The sequence below is a fragment of the Balaenoptera musculus genome, chromosome 1 (genome assembly GCF_009873245.2).
Source record: "Balaenoptera musculus isolate JJ_BM4_2016_0621 chromosome 1, mBalMus1.pri.v3, whole genome shotgun sequence".
Classification (NCBI taxonomy): Eukaryota; Metazoa; Chordata; class Mammalia; order Artiodactyla; family Balaenopteridae; genus Balaenoptera; species Balaenoptera musculus.
In genome coordinates, this window is record NC_045785.1 from 11,535,079 (window position 1) to 11,549,136 (window position 14,058).

A 14,058-nucleotide genomic window follows, 5' to 3' on the forward strand; every position below is an offset into this window, starting at 1 on the left:
ACTCCAGCCAAATGGTCCTTCTCAATGTTCCCCAGATACCTCAGCAGACTCAAGCCTCAGGGCCTTTGCACTTGCTGCGCCTCCTACCTAGAACACTCTCCCCATCCTACAGCCCCCATCCCACTCCACAGCACCTCTCACCTCCTTCAGGGTTTCTGAGTGTCACTTTCTCTGATCACTCTGTTCAAAAATCCAACTCTCCCCATCCCCCAAGCCTCTAACAGTTTCCATCCTCCTTCCTGCTTTGTTTTATTCTTTTATCTTTATCCAACTTACTTCACTTTCCTTCTTTATATGTCTATTGGTCTTCTCCCCTGACAGAATGCAAGTTATATGAGGGTTGGAATGCTACTCTGTTTTATCCCCTGCTCTATGCCCAGAGACTAAAACAGTACCTGGCACATAGTAGGTGATCAATAAGGTTTACTAAAGGATGAACAGAGTAAATCTAGAATTTGACACTCAATAATCATAGGATGACTACTAGTAGACTATAAACTTTTGGGATAAGTGTTCCAGTTTAGCCCAATAGCACTGGGGAAGATAAATGAATATAATCCCTTCCTCCCGATTTCCCGATGAGGCCCCTAGAGGCCAGGACTCGTGCTCTGAGCCCCGTCATTTACCAGCTCTGAGGCTTTCGTCAAGTCACTTTTCTGGGCATCAGTTTCCCTATCTGTAAAATGGGAAGGACGGACTTGATCACCTCTAAGGTCTACCAGACATTCAACATTTCAACAGGCACCATCAGGAGGGGAAGGGGGGAACTTTCTTCCAAAGTTCAGAAAATCTCTCATGCACATCACCAGCGAAAGATCAGATGACATTTTTGAAAGGGGAAATGCTGTTGACAAGTAGCCAGCTTCTTTTTACATCTTCTTAAGTAGCCAAATTCTTTTTACATCTTCCTTCAGTGCTGCAGTGCGGTGCCCTCTCTCTCCTTTCTGCCTCTCAGACTCTCACACCAGCAACCCCAGAGTGGCTATGTGGGGGGAAGGGGGAGGGAGGAAAACACACTAATGCCCTTTTCCCGTATTTTGGAGCATTTTCAAATAGAATGTCTAAAAGGCCTGGAACCACTCCAGGGTGTATGCCTGACAGAAATGGGGAGCTTCTGTGCACCAAAAACTGGTGCAAATACGATCATAGTTGCTTTATTCTTAACAGCCCCAAATTAGAAACAACCTGAAGTCTATCAACAGAAGAATGAAAACATCAATTGCAGTATATTCAGACAATGGAATACAGTAGAGCAACGAAGAAGAACAAAGTACAGCCATACAAAAACCCCGCCTGGATCTCCCAGACACAATGTTGAATGAAAGAAGTCAGGCACAAAAGGGTATATACTGTATAATTCTGTTTATTCGAAGTTCAAAAACAGGCAACATTTATCTACGGTGATGAAGGTTAGAATTAAGATTACTTGTGGGGCACTTCCCTGGTGGCACAGTGGTTAAGAACCCGCCTGCCAATGCAGGAGACACGGGTTCGAGCCCTGGTTCAGGAAGATCCCACATGCCGTGGAGCAACTAAGCCTGTGCGCCACAACTACTGAGCCTGTGCTCCAGAGCCCGCGAGCCACAACTACTGAGCCCACGTGCCACAACTACTGAAGCCCACGCGCCTAGAGCCTGTGCTCCGCAACAAGAGAAGCCACCGCAATGAGAAGCCCGCGCATCGCAACGAAGAGTAGCTCCCGCTCGCCGCAATTGGAGAAAGCCCGCACGCAGCAACGAAAACCCAATGCAGCCAAAAATAAATTAATTAATTAAATAAAAATTTAAAAATAAATAAATAAAACTTCACCTGAAAATATTAAAAAAAAAAAAAGCTTAAAAAAATAAATAAATAAGTAAAAGGGGACATCCCCGGTGGTCCAGCAGTTAAGACTCCACGCTCCCAGTGCAAGGGGCCCGGGTTCAATCCCTGGTCAGGAAACTAGATGCCGCATGCCACAACTAAGAGTCTGCATGCTGCAACTAAAAAAAAGATCCTGCCTGCCACAACTAAAGATCTCACGTGCCGCAACTAAGACCTGGCACAGCCAAATAAATAAATAAATATTATAAAAAAAAAAAAAAAGTGGGGACTTCCCTGGTGGTCCAGTGGTTAAGACTTCGCCTTCCAATTCAGGGGTGAGGGTTCGATCCCTGGTTGGGGAGCTAAGATCCCAGATGCCTCGTGGCCAAAAAATCAAAACATAAAAAAAAAAAAAAAAAGTAAAAGGCCTGAAACAAAGGAAGTTTCCAACACAAGGAGGTCCTCGACCACCCACCTATAGCGGATTTCCACAAAAGTGGGTGGCGGTTCCCACCTCCCCTGGCAGCCCACAGGGTCACTAACTCAGAACTCAGCACATCTGGCCACTGCTTCCTCCTTCTGAGCAACCTGGTCCCCAGAAGCCAAGAGGACAAAGGGCACAGCTGCTTCTGGCTCTAGGCTGCATCATTCACCCACCACCCTCCTACCCCTTCCTGTCTCCCACCCCCCTCCTAAGGGCCAAAGCCTTGGAGGGGCTCCAATTTCTCCATCTTTTGCTGGCCTCCTCCCCCTCACACACAGTGTTGCATAATCCTGGATGAGATGGAGAGGAAATCCCAGCCTGGCGCCTGCCTCCGGGCCTTTGTGGCTCTCTAGGTGAATTCCACGGAGCGTCCAGTTGGTTGTCCAGTGCCAACCAAGACGCTGGGGGGTCGAATTCAACTACCAGGACTAGGTCTTTGGCACTCCAATCATAGGTCTGCTGAGACCAGTGACTCCTGACTCAGGGCAGAGACCCCATCACTCCACCCCCTTCCTGACCTGGCTTCATTCACGTTGGGAGTTTCTCTCCGATAACAATAAGAGCCTCCTTGTACAAAGCAGCTTTTCATTGCTTGCTGCTTCCTTTCACAGATGTCAACTTGTCAGGACTATTACTGACCCCATTTTACAGATGAGGAAGCTGAGGCTCTGCAAGGTTAAATGACTCACCCAAGGAGCTGTAAACACAGAGCCAGGACTTGCACTCAGGCAGCTCAGCTTCAGTGCCATGTGCCCAGCAGCAAGCTAGACTACCTCACACAGGTACAAGTCTAAATATAAGTGCCGGCACTGTGAATGCTGCCTGGGATTAGCTAAAAGGCAATATAAGGTGAAAGAAATGGTTCTGTTTCTCACAGGAAAAGATCCCAATTAATACAAAATTTTAAATGTTGAAGTACATTGAATTATGTAGAGAAAACCACTTTCTCCCTTTTTGGCCAGAGGGCCAGTTAGCCTGATGGTGCTGTCCAAACTAGGTCCACATGCTGTCCAAGCAGAATAGAACCGCTGGGAAAATCCAAAGGCACAGGGCGGGTCTGTCTTTTCCCTGGGCTGCACTGACTCATTGTTCCCAGCCCACTGGCTGCAGAAAGCCTCAGAGCAGAGCCCGGGGTGGGCAGAGGGTTGGCAGGGCAGATGGCTTATCAGGTGCTCCTACCCACCAGAGGTGAGGAAGGAATGCTTTCCCACCCAAGTGCTTAGAGAAAACAAACCCCCCTCCCCGGAGCCCCAGGGACTAGCAAGCTCTTGGACTGCTCAGGGCCCTTTGACCGGAGACAGCCAAGGGACACGGGGCGAAGCTCTGCAGGGAGCTGAGCAGAAGCCCAGGGCGCCCTAGGCTCTGCATTATAATTGGATTTTCCAAGAACTGGCTTTGTGCCGATTTTCAAGCTGCTGATTTACAAATTGACCTCAGCCAGCATTTACTCTTCCCTGTAACTGGATTTGCCAACTCTCAGACTCGGCCTCTTGTTTCATCCTTCCATTTTTATCCCTGCTCTTCTCCAGGGAGTCGACCCGCCCCCGCTGTCTGGACTCTCTTTCTGAGGTTGAAGTGGAGTGAAGAGAGTCAATATATTACGCTGTGTCAATAACGGCCTCCTGTCAGTCACAGCCATTCTGCCAATCGTCTAGGGTATAGGCGGGCCTTAGGAAAAGTTCGACCAATGGCTTTTCACTTTCGCCCAGGTGAAGCTTGTGACTGGCCCCGGCCCTGAGCAGACGGGCAGGGACTTGGGGGTGCAGGAAGCAGGGAAGGCGGCAGTGAAATAAAACGATACCTTTGTGGGCACCGAGTGGCTAAGAGGATAGGCTCTAGGTTCAAAAGCTAGCTCTGCCCCCAACTGGCTGTTGATTTTGGACAAACACTCCGTTTCCAATTTAAGGTCTAAATGAAATGCTGCATGTAAAGTGTTTAGCACAGCACCTGGCATGTACAAAGATGATGAAGGGTGACATTTTAACGGATGGTGTTCTTCAGTCCCAGTTTTTCTTATTGTTTCAAGATCCTCTCCACCCCTAAAACTCAGGCAGCTGTTATCATATGTCTGCTGGAAGGCATGACACAGCGAAAAAAAGAGAGCCAAACAGTCCTGACTTTTGAATTTTGAAAGCCTAGGAAGTCAGGGAAACAGAAAGGACTGATGTGTACGGACAACAGAATAGATGGGGGGCGGGGGACAACCCAGATGCTGGACTAGCAAGACTTCCTGCCTCTTAAGACAAAATAAAGCTTCCCACATCGGAAGGAGGAGGGCAAGTCTGAAAGGAAGCAAGGGAAACCGAGAACGGGCCCCTGGGCTGTGTCCCATTGTGTCCCTTTCCGTGTGGAGCTCGGGAGGGCAGCAGGACCCTAGATGGAATGGTATATCTGGGCTGGTGGATCTGAGACAGCTCCATAATGTTTCTCTGCACCAGCAAGGAGCAGGAGAAAAATGGCCCCGGGGGACCCAAAAGTGGCAGAGGTAGGGAAGAGTGAGGGCTGCCAACTCATTTACACAGGCCAGACAGGTTTTATAAATGAGTGAATCCAGGCTGGATGCATAATAGGGAGTGTTGGGGATGGTGGTGAATCACAAAAGGGCATGCCTGGCTTAAAGGGGCAGCCACTCCGCAGGTCCAGCAGATTGCTCCTCCACTGGAATGTGTGCCCAGAGCCCTCTGTTCCAGATAGCTAGATCCTATGTGAAAATTCCCATTTCAAATACTGGCAACTAATTTTTTCTGTAATAAAATTTTGAAAATATCCTATTTATTTTTCCTTTCAGTTTTATTGAGATACAATTGACATACAGCATTATATAAGTTTAAGGTGTACAGCATAATGATTTGGCTTACATACGTCATGAAGTGATGAAAACAAAAAGTTTAGAAAGCATCCATCATCTCATATAGATATGAGGCAATTAATTTTAAAAAATACTATATGGGCCAAATCAAACCTACCTGTGGACTACACACGAATCAGAGGATGCCAGGTAGGGGCTCGTCATCCTGCCAGGTTTTCCCTGGGCCCAGCATGGTGTGGGAGTTGGGGTGGGGGATGGCTCAGTGTGGACTTGCAGGGTCCAACAGCCAGCAGCCAGTCTGGGTGGATGGCATTGGCTCCCGATGTGCTCCTAAGGTTGGGGGAGTGGGATGGCACTACAGAAGGCCCTCAGAAATTAGATGCAACCCCAGCAAAAGGGGGAAGGGAACATTTCTGCCGCCTGGCAGAAGAGGGGCTTGTGAGACAAATTAGGCTGAGCCATGGAAAAATAGTTACCTTTCCTGCCAGCTTGAGTTTGTGGTCTGAGTCTCACCTCCTCTGGTGATCTGGGAAATTCAACTATTTCTATACTGCATGTGATTTTTGAGAATTCTTTTCTTCCTTATGTCCCTATGTATTCATTTATTTTATTTATATATCATTTGAGTTAAAATCTTTATTTCGAAATAATTAGATTCACAGGAAATTTTTTTTTAATTTATTTATTTTATTTATTTATTTTTGGCTGTGTTGGGTCTTCGTTGCTGCGCGCGGGCTTTTCTCTAGTTGTGGCGAGTGGGGGCTACTCTTCGTTGCGGTGCACGGGCTTCGCACTGCGGTGGCTTCTCTTGTTGCAGAGCACGGGCTCTAGGCGCCCGGGTTTCAGGAGTTGTGGCTCGTGGGCTCTGGAGCACGGGCTCAGTAGTTGTGGCGCACAGGCTTAGTTGCTCTGCAGCAGGTGGGATCTTCCCGGACCAGGACTCGAACCCGTGCCCCCTGCATTGGCAGGCGGATTCTTAACCACTGCGCCACCAGGGAAGCCCTCACAGGAAATTTTTAATGTACAGGAAAATCTTGTGTGTCCTTCACCCAGCCTCCCCCAATGGTAACCTCTTGCATAACTATGGTACAATAGCACAGTCAGGAAACTGACACTGGTACAAGTCACAGAGCTTATTCAGATGTCATGTTTTACATGCATTTGTGTGTGTGTGTGTGTGTGTGTAGTCCTATGCAGTTTTATCACTCGTGTAAATCAGTATGATCACACATGATCAATCAAGATCCAGAACTGTTTCATCACCGTAAGCTCCTTCACGCTACTCCAGTGTAGCCACAACAATTCCCTCATCCCCATCCCCATCCTCTCATGCCTACCCCCATCCCCTGCCAATGATCTTCATCTCTATAATTTGGTTATTTCAAGAATATTACCTCAATGAAATCATAGAGTATGTAACCTTTTGAGACTGGCTCTTTCTACTCAGCATGATTCCCTCAGCTCAGTACAAATTGCTGCATATATTGATAATTTGTTCCTTTTGATGGCTGCATGGTATTCCATGGTATGGATGTACCAGAATTTAACCATTCCCCTATTGAAGGACACTCAGGTTGTTTCCAGTTTGGGGTTATTATGGATTCTTATGTATTTAAAATTAGTTAGAAAATGTCAGCCAGGGTCAGCTGTGTTCTGAGTTTGGACAGGGTACAATATTTTCTGTGGCCCCTCAGTCATGGAATTTTGCACAGACTTTTTCATTGGAACCCTGCAGAAGCCCTAGGAGGGAGGCAAGGTAGAGAGTCATTCATTCAGTCAACACAATTTTCTTGAGCACTTACTATGTGCCATGCACTAGATACTGGAGTTACAGTAGTGAATGAAACCAATTAAAACTCCTCTCCTCATTTATTATCCCCACTACACATGTGGGAAAACTGTGATTTGCTCATGGTCACACAGGTAAGAAGTGACAGAACTGGGACTTGAACCCAGGTCTTCTGACTTCCAGGCCACTACTTTTCTGATTATATTTCTCTGTCTACCCTCAATGACATCAATATCAGAGCACAAAGCACATGCTGGGGATCCTGTGTGTGATATTTTAAACAGAGGTTCTTAACTGGGGGTGATCTACTCCCAAGGATGTTTGACAATGTCTGGAGTCATTTTTGGTTGTCACAACTTGAGAGGGGGTTGCTACTAGCATCTAGTAGATAGAGTCTCAGGGAAGCAGCTAAACATCCTACAAGGCCCAGGATAACCCCCACCACAACGAATGATCCCACCCAAATGTCAACAGTGCTAAAGTTGCAAAACTCTGGTCTAAAGAGCCATGGGGGGCTTCCCTGGTGGGGCAGTGGTTAAGAATCCGCCTGCCAATGCAGGGGACACGGGTTCGAGCCCTGATCCAGGAAGATCCCACGTGCCGCGGAGCAGCTAAGCCCGTGCGCCACAGCTACTGAGCCTGCGCTCTAGAGCCCGCGAGCCACAACTACTGAGCCACCGTGCTGCAACTACTGAAGCCCATGCATGTAGAGCCTGTGCTCTGCAACAAGAGAAGCCACCGCAATGAGAGGCCCACGCACCGCAACGAAGAGTAGCCCCTGCTCGCCACAACTAGAGAAAGCCCGTGCACAGCAACGAAGACCCAACACAGCCAAAAATAAATAAAATAAAATAAATAAATTTATTTAAAAAAAAATTTTTTTTAAAAAGTAGCCATAGGAGTCAAGGACAAATACAACAGCTACCCAGACAACATAGTGTCATGTTGAACTTCCACCCAAGCAGACACAATCATGTACTTGACAGGTATGGTTAGAGCAGGTACATTGTTGGTTGGGGGCTGATGGAGGGTCCTTATGAAATAGGTACAAAGAACCATCACCTCCACTAGATCAGTACTGGGAGGATTTTCTGCAGGAGACGAGGGTGCAGGGACAGCAGAAATGGTCGAAGACAGAGACTGGTGATGCAGAAAGGGCAGGAGTATTATTCCTCTGTTCTGTGCTCTGCCTCCTCTGTTTCTCCTGAAGAACCTTGTTAATCCCCTTCTTCAGGCAGAAATGTACAAGAGGGCAGGGCTGAATATGCACAGCCCTTTGAGGAGCCGCAGGGAAACGATGGGACATTCAATCCATGCCATAAAGTGCGCAAGAAACATAACTTCAGTTTTCAAAACGAGACTTCTACTTAATTTCTGGGTGGAAGAAATGATAGTTAATCAGAGTCTCCCTACTTCTTATTCTGGGTTGTGTCTATGTTTCTTATATGGGGAGAGGAGGTGCTCCCAGAGGGCCAGACCTGGGCAGGGGGCAGGGGCGATCCAGTCTTTTCTGGCGCCTGCTGTGGTGGCCTCGTTTCTGTCTTCCAGGAGGCAGATGTGCCCTCCTAGGCTTCCTGGAATCCATCTCCAGGCCCAGCTTCTCTCTCTTTCTTCTCTCAGCTTCTTCTGCCCTCTTGGGCACAAGGGAGACGTTGGCAGGGCCTGGCAAACCCCTGCAAGGCCGTCTCAGCCCCTCTGCCAATCACTCTATGTGACCATCCCTTCCCTTCCCATGCCATGCTGGGTGAGGGGAGACATTCTCCCAGGCTTGTCCCCAGTCCACACTCCCTCCCCCAGACAGCACAGGGCCGCTGCTTTGGCCACACCTCATCTCTCTGGAGACCCACATCAACATAACTCTACCCTCTACCTGGCCCCCCAGCCCAAGGAACTGTGACCTTTACTGGCTTGAGGGAAATCGCTCTTGGGTCTCAGTCTCCAAACATTTTGTTAATGACATAAATGTTATGCCCAGAGGCCTCCAGGCCTTCCTCTTTTGAAACTCAAAGGCCACGTTCTTGCAACTCAAAGTCCTTGTTCTTGAAATTCAAAAGGGTTATCTCTGCTTTCCTGCTGAATCGAGTCTTCCTCCAAAGTAAGAAGCGCCAAGGTCTGGAAAGAGCAAAAGGGAGAAAAACAACTTTCATCAATATCACCAAATATTAGCCCACTGTGGCAGCCTGCGTGGAAGGAATGGGCCACCAGGACCCTAGCAGGTGTGGAAGACACGGCCGTGCTCCTCCTGTTGGCCCCTCTCAGCCAGGGGAGCTGAATCTCTGTCCCCCTGTTCATCTTCCATCTTCTGAACCTGGATCAAGGAGTCCCTCAGGGTATCACAAACACCACTTACATGAGAACCAGGGTAGAAAAGTAGGTGGGAGCACAGGCTCCAGGCACATTGAGGTCACAGGCAGACCCCCCCCACTTACCAGCTGCGTGAGCTTGATCAGGTCACTTAACCTCTCTGTGTCTCAGTTTCCTCATCTGTAAAATGGGGGAACTATAGTACCTTCCTCATGTGGTTATGAGGACGATTAAATGAGACAGTAATTGTAAGGTGGGTAGAATACTGCCTGGCACATAGTCAGCGCTATATGAATGGTGGCTGCTATTGTTATTTACTTATCCTAGAGGTGAATGTCTTTCCTTGAAATCCAAGTCCCACAGGGCCCTTGTGTTTGCTGCTGGTTTCAATGCAGTTAGTTAACTGGGAGAGGATCAGGGCACCTGTGCTTGATCTCTGGCCCTGCTTCCAGGCTGCTTACTAAAGCTTCCAAGGGATTCTCTTAGGGTCCTTTTGTTACAAGAAATGGAAACTCGGGGCTTCCCTGGTGGCGCAGTGGTTGAGAATCTGACTGCCAACGCAGGGGACACGGGTTCGAGCCCTGGTCTGGGAGGATCCCACATGCCGCGGAGCAACTAGGCCCGTGAGCCACAACTACTGAGCCTGCGCGTCTGGAGCCTGTGCTCCGCAACAAGAGAAGCCGCGACGGTGAGAGGCCCGCGCACCGCGATGCAGAGTGGCCCCTGCTTGCCGCAACTAGAGAAAGCCCTCGCACAGAAACGAAGACCCAACACAGCCAAAAATAAAAATATTAAATAAATAATAAATAAAAAATTAAAAAAAAAAAAAAAGAAGTGGAAACTCATCAGACTAGTTTAAGCAAAAAGGAAACTCAGCAGAACAGGAATACTGCTCAGCCTGAAAAACTGGAAGGCCGGCAGGAACCCCGGAAGCATCTCTCTCCCACTCTCTCTGCAGAGGGCTTTCCTGCTTTGGCGTGTGCCAGCCCAACACAGAGGCCCTCCTGTACTGACGGTGCCCGCTATAGGTGTCTGCCGGGGGCTGCCCACAGTCATCGGCTTCTTCATTCTGTTGGCAAATCCTCCATTTGTCTCAGGTGTCTGCACCAACCCCAAGTGACTCCAGGTGAATCCCAAGAGTCTACCCCAGGCTGGAGGGTCCTCGCTGTGATGGGGTTAGGAGTAGGCATGTGAGCCAGCTCCGGCAAGGGAGCGATCAAGGAAGTTTCCTGGGAGCTTCTGGGAAAGGTTTCATCATTGATGGAAAAGGCACCCACAGGAAGAGAGAGCGACAGAGCGGGGAGCCTGAGGGAGCGTGAGTAAGGAGGCTGAGCACATCAGAAGGGCCCACCCGATTATGAAGTCCCCGTGTGTCCTCGTCAAGGAGTCTGGACCGGATGCCGAGGGCAGTGGGGAACCGTTGCTCAGATCTGTGTTTCACACCGCTGACCATACAACGGGGAGAATGGATTCCAGGGCGAGAGCTTGGGAGCAGGACCCCAGTTAGGAATTAGCTGGAGGAACTGACTGATGATTATGAGATCTAGAGGAAGGTTCTACAGGGTGGGGCACAGAGGAATATGGGGCGATAAGGAGGAAGGATTGCTGGTTCTCTGTGCTCAGGTGTCCCAAGAACCTGTACCCCAAAGCCATGATGTCCTCACCAGCTCCATTCTGGGCCATCTGATCCGTCTACACAGGCCCCATTAAGTTGGTAACTCAGGAAGAGATGTATTTCTTGAACAAAAAAATCTCAGGAAATGGGATGAAATTGTTTTATTTAAACAAATGGTCCGATTATCCAATTTCACTTTGCACTATATGAGCACAATTCCTCACCATGCAGACCTGATTAAACCTTCAGAGAGGTTGGGCCAGTATGTCATGGGTAATGCCTGCAAGCAAGACACATCCTTTCCGGGTAGGTGACTAACGTGAACCACTCCAGGTGAAGGTCAGGTTACAAGTATGGTACGTGTTTTACTGCTGACTTTGGCAAGAGTCACAAGGTAGAGACATCATTCAGAGCCTCAGAGTTTAGAAGTGAGTAAAGGTGGGAAGAGGGGGTCAACTGCTCAGAACTGAGCAAAGGAAGAGTGGCAGATGGGGAAAGATCACAGCAAGAAAGGGAAGACACAGGGGCAGACTGTGTGTGCTCTTGGTGGACCATACAGGTGGTTCCTGGCCCCCCTATTTTTTCTAAGTTTTATTATAAATTTAATACATTCTTATTGAAAAAAATAATAATTACCTCCTCCATCTTTCTCTCCCTCCCTCCCTCCCTCCCTCTCTCTCTCTCTCTCACACACACACACACAGACACACACACACACACACAGACACACACACACACACCTCTTCTCAATTTCTAAAGGTAACTACGGTTTGGTTTGGTTTGGTCCCTCCTGAACACTTTCTATGTGTAGTCAAATACATGTGTCTCCATCTGTTTTAAAAACCATTTGTGTGGCATCAAAATGCTTGGTCTCTTGCTTTTCTCAGTTAATGATCCATCTTGGATATTCATCCCTGTGAGATAGCTCCTTCTCTCTTCATGACTGCATAGTATTCCAGTATGAGCCTGCACCATAATTAATTTAGCATATCTCTTTTTGGTGGCATTTAGCTTGATAATGATTTTTCACCATTATAGATAATCAGCAATGGAAATCCTTGAACACATCTTCTTGAGCACACATGTGAGTTCTTCTGCAAGATGATCTCTTCCTCTAAGTGAATTTTTCAGCCTTACTTTGTAACAGATTGTGGTCTAGTCACTGAGCAGAGACAGTCGAATATTTTAAATTAGTTACTTGCTCATTCAGGCAGAGCAAGTCAAAACGTATGCCAGGAAATGCTCGGAACTGCATCCAGTCCTCTTCAAATCCAGACTTTCAGAGCTGGACAGGTTAATGCCCCAAACGACTCATGTTCAGATGTCACTGGACCATTTGTAAGGCACTTTTTCACATTCTGGTTCACCTAATCCTCATATTGGTCCTGAAAAATAGGTATTATTGGCATCACTCTTTTTACAGATGAAGAAACTGAGGTTCAGAGAGGATGAGACATTTGCCCAAGGTCACACAGCTCATAAGTTGCAGAGGATTCAGAAACCAAAGAGAGATCTGATGAAATCCTGCCTTCTTTCTAAATCTATGATACAGGTTGTATCATGGTGCCTCATATGAGAAGAGCTTTACAGTGAGTAGTTAGCTGAAAAGGTGGGTGAAATAAACATCTGCCTACGTGGCTGAGTTTGCAGGACGTATTGGTTTCCTATTGCTATTGTAACAAATTACCACAAACTTTATGGCTATGAACAACACAAATTTATTATCTGACAGTTCTGCAGGTCAGAAGTCCAAAATCAGTCTCGCTAGGTTAAAATTTAGGTGTCAGGAGAGCTGTGCTCCTGCTGGAGGGTCTAGGGGAGAATCCATTCCTGACCTTTTCCAGCTTCTAGAGGCTGCCCACATTCCTTGGTTCACAGCCCCCTCCAGCAACTGCATTACTCTGACCTCTGCTTTCAGTGTCACATCTCTGACTCTGACCCTCTTGCCTCCCTTATGAGAACCCTTGTGATCACATCAGGTCCACCAGGATAATCCAGGATAATCTCCCCATCTCAAGATCCTTAACTCAATCACATCTGCAAGGTCTCTTTTGCCATGTAAGTTAACATATTCACAAGTTCTGGAGAACAGGATGTGAATATCTTTGGGTGGTCGTCATTCTGCCTACCACACGGTGTTCCTAGCATAGCTGTTAAGAGCAAGTATATACCTTGGTTCAATTCTTGGCTCTATCACTTGCTAATGGATCCAGGTACGTAACTTCTCTGAATCTTAGCCTCACCTGAAAAACAGGAATAATAGAATTTTCCTTTTAAGGCTGTTGTGATGATTGAATAACACAATGTTTGCGGAGCACTTGAAACATAGGGCTCAGTAAATGGTAACTGTCATCTTCCCCATGCCTATGATGGTAACAGGTAACAGAAATTCCACCATTCAAGATTTATTTCTTTGGCTCTTTCCCCAAGGGCATGCCTCAGGCCCTTGTCAGCTGACAGTGGGATAAGGTGGCAGTTAAATTAAGTCAGGCTCCTCCATGGGACACAGAGAACCTGGGAAGATTCAGAGAAGCTAACCACATAGAGGGAGAAAGCTTGAAGGGGAGGATGACAAAGAAAAATACGTTTCCTTTGCCAGCTTCTGGGTTCTGCCTGTGGCTCAGCTTTGAGAATTTCTCCAGCCTCTCCCCAGATTAGCCAGGGTGAGCCTGCCTAAAAGGAACACTCTGAAGATGATTTTCTCAGATAGACAAGACCTGCCCAGTTGGGTGTGCAACAGAGCAGGGCGGATCTGGAGTTGGACCCTGGCATGGAAAAGTACTGAGGCCCTTTGCCTCTGGGTAGGAGCTGGAACAGCTGTCTGAAATGATCAGCCGCAGTCCAGGCCTCTCCAAAGTTGGTCTTGCAGAGTGAAATGAAAACCAGATTCCTGGTCTTATCTGAGAGCTATGTGACTGTTTCCCATCACTCCTTCAGAGCCTGGAAGGTTCCCAAATTCATTGTCTAAATTTTGCAGTGGATACACACAGCTCTCAAATGGGAGCCTGTTATCACAGGTCCCTTCTACACAAAGGTTCTCCCCATTTGCTAAGATAATGTTATTATTTGGGGCTTTCATTCATCCAGCAAATATTTATTAAGCACCTGCAGGGGACCAGTATGGGGGCGCAGGGGTCCCAGTCCTCAGGAGAGCAGGAGGCAGACTTGTAAAGAACTACATCACTATGCAGAGTGAGACAATGGTGTCTTCTTCCTGAGTGACAGACAGGAGAAGCAGGGGAAGCTTGTCTCAG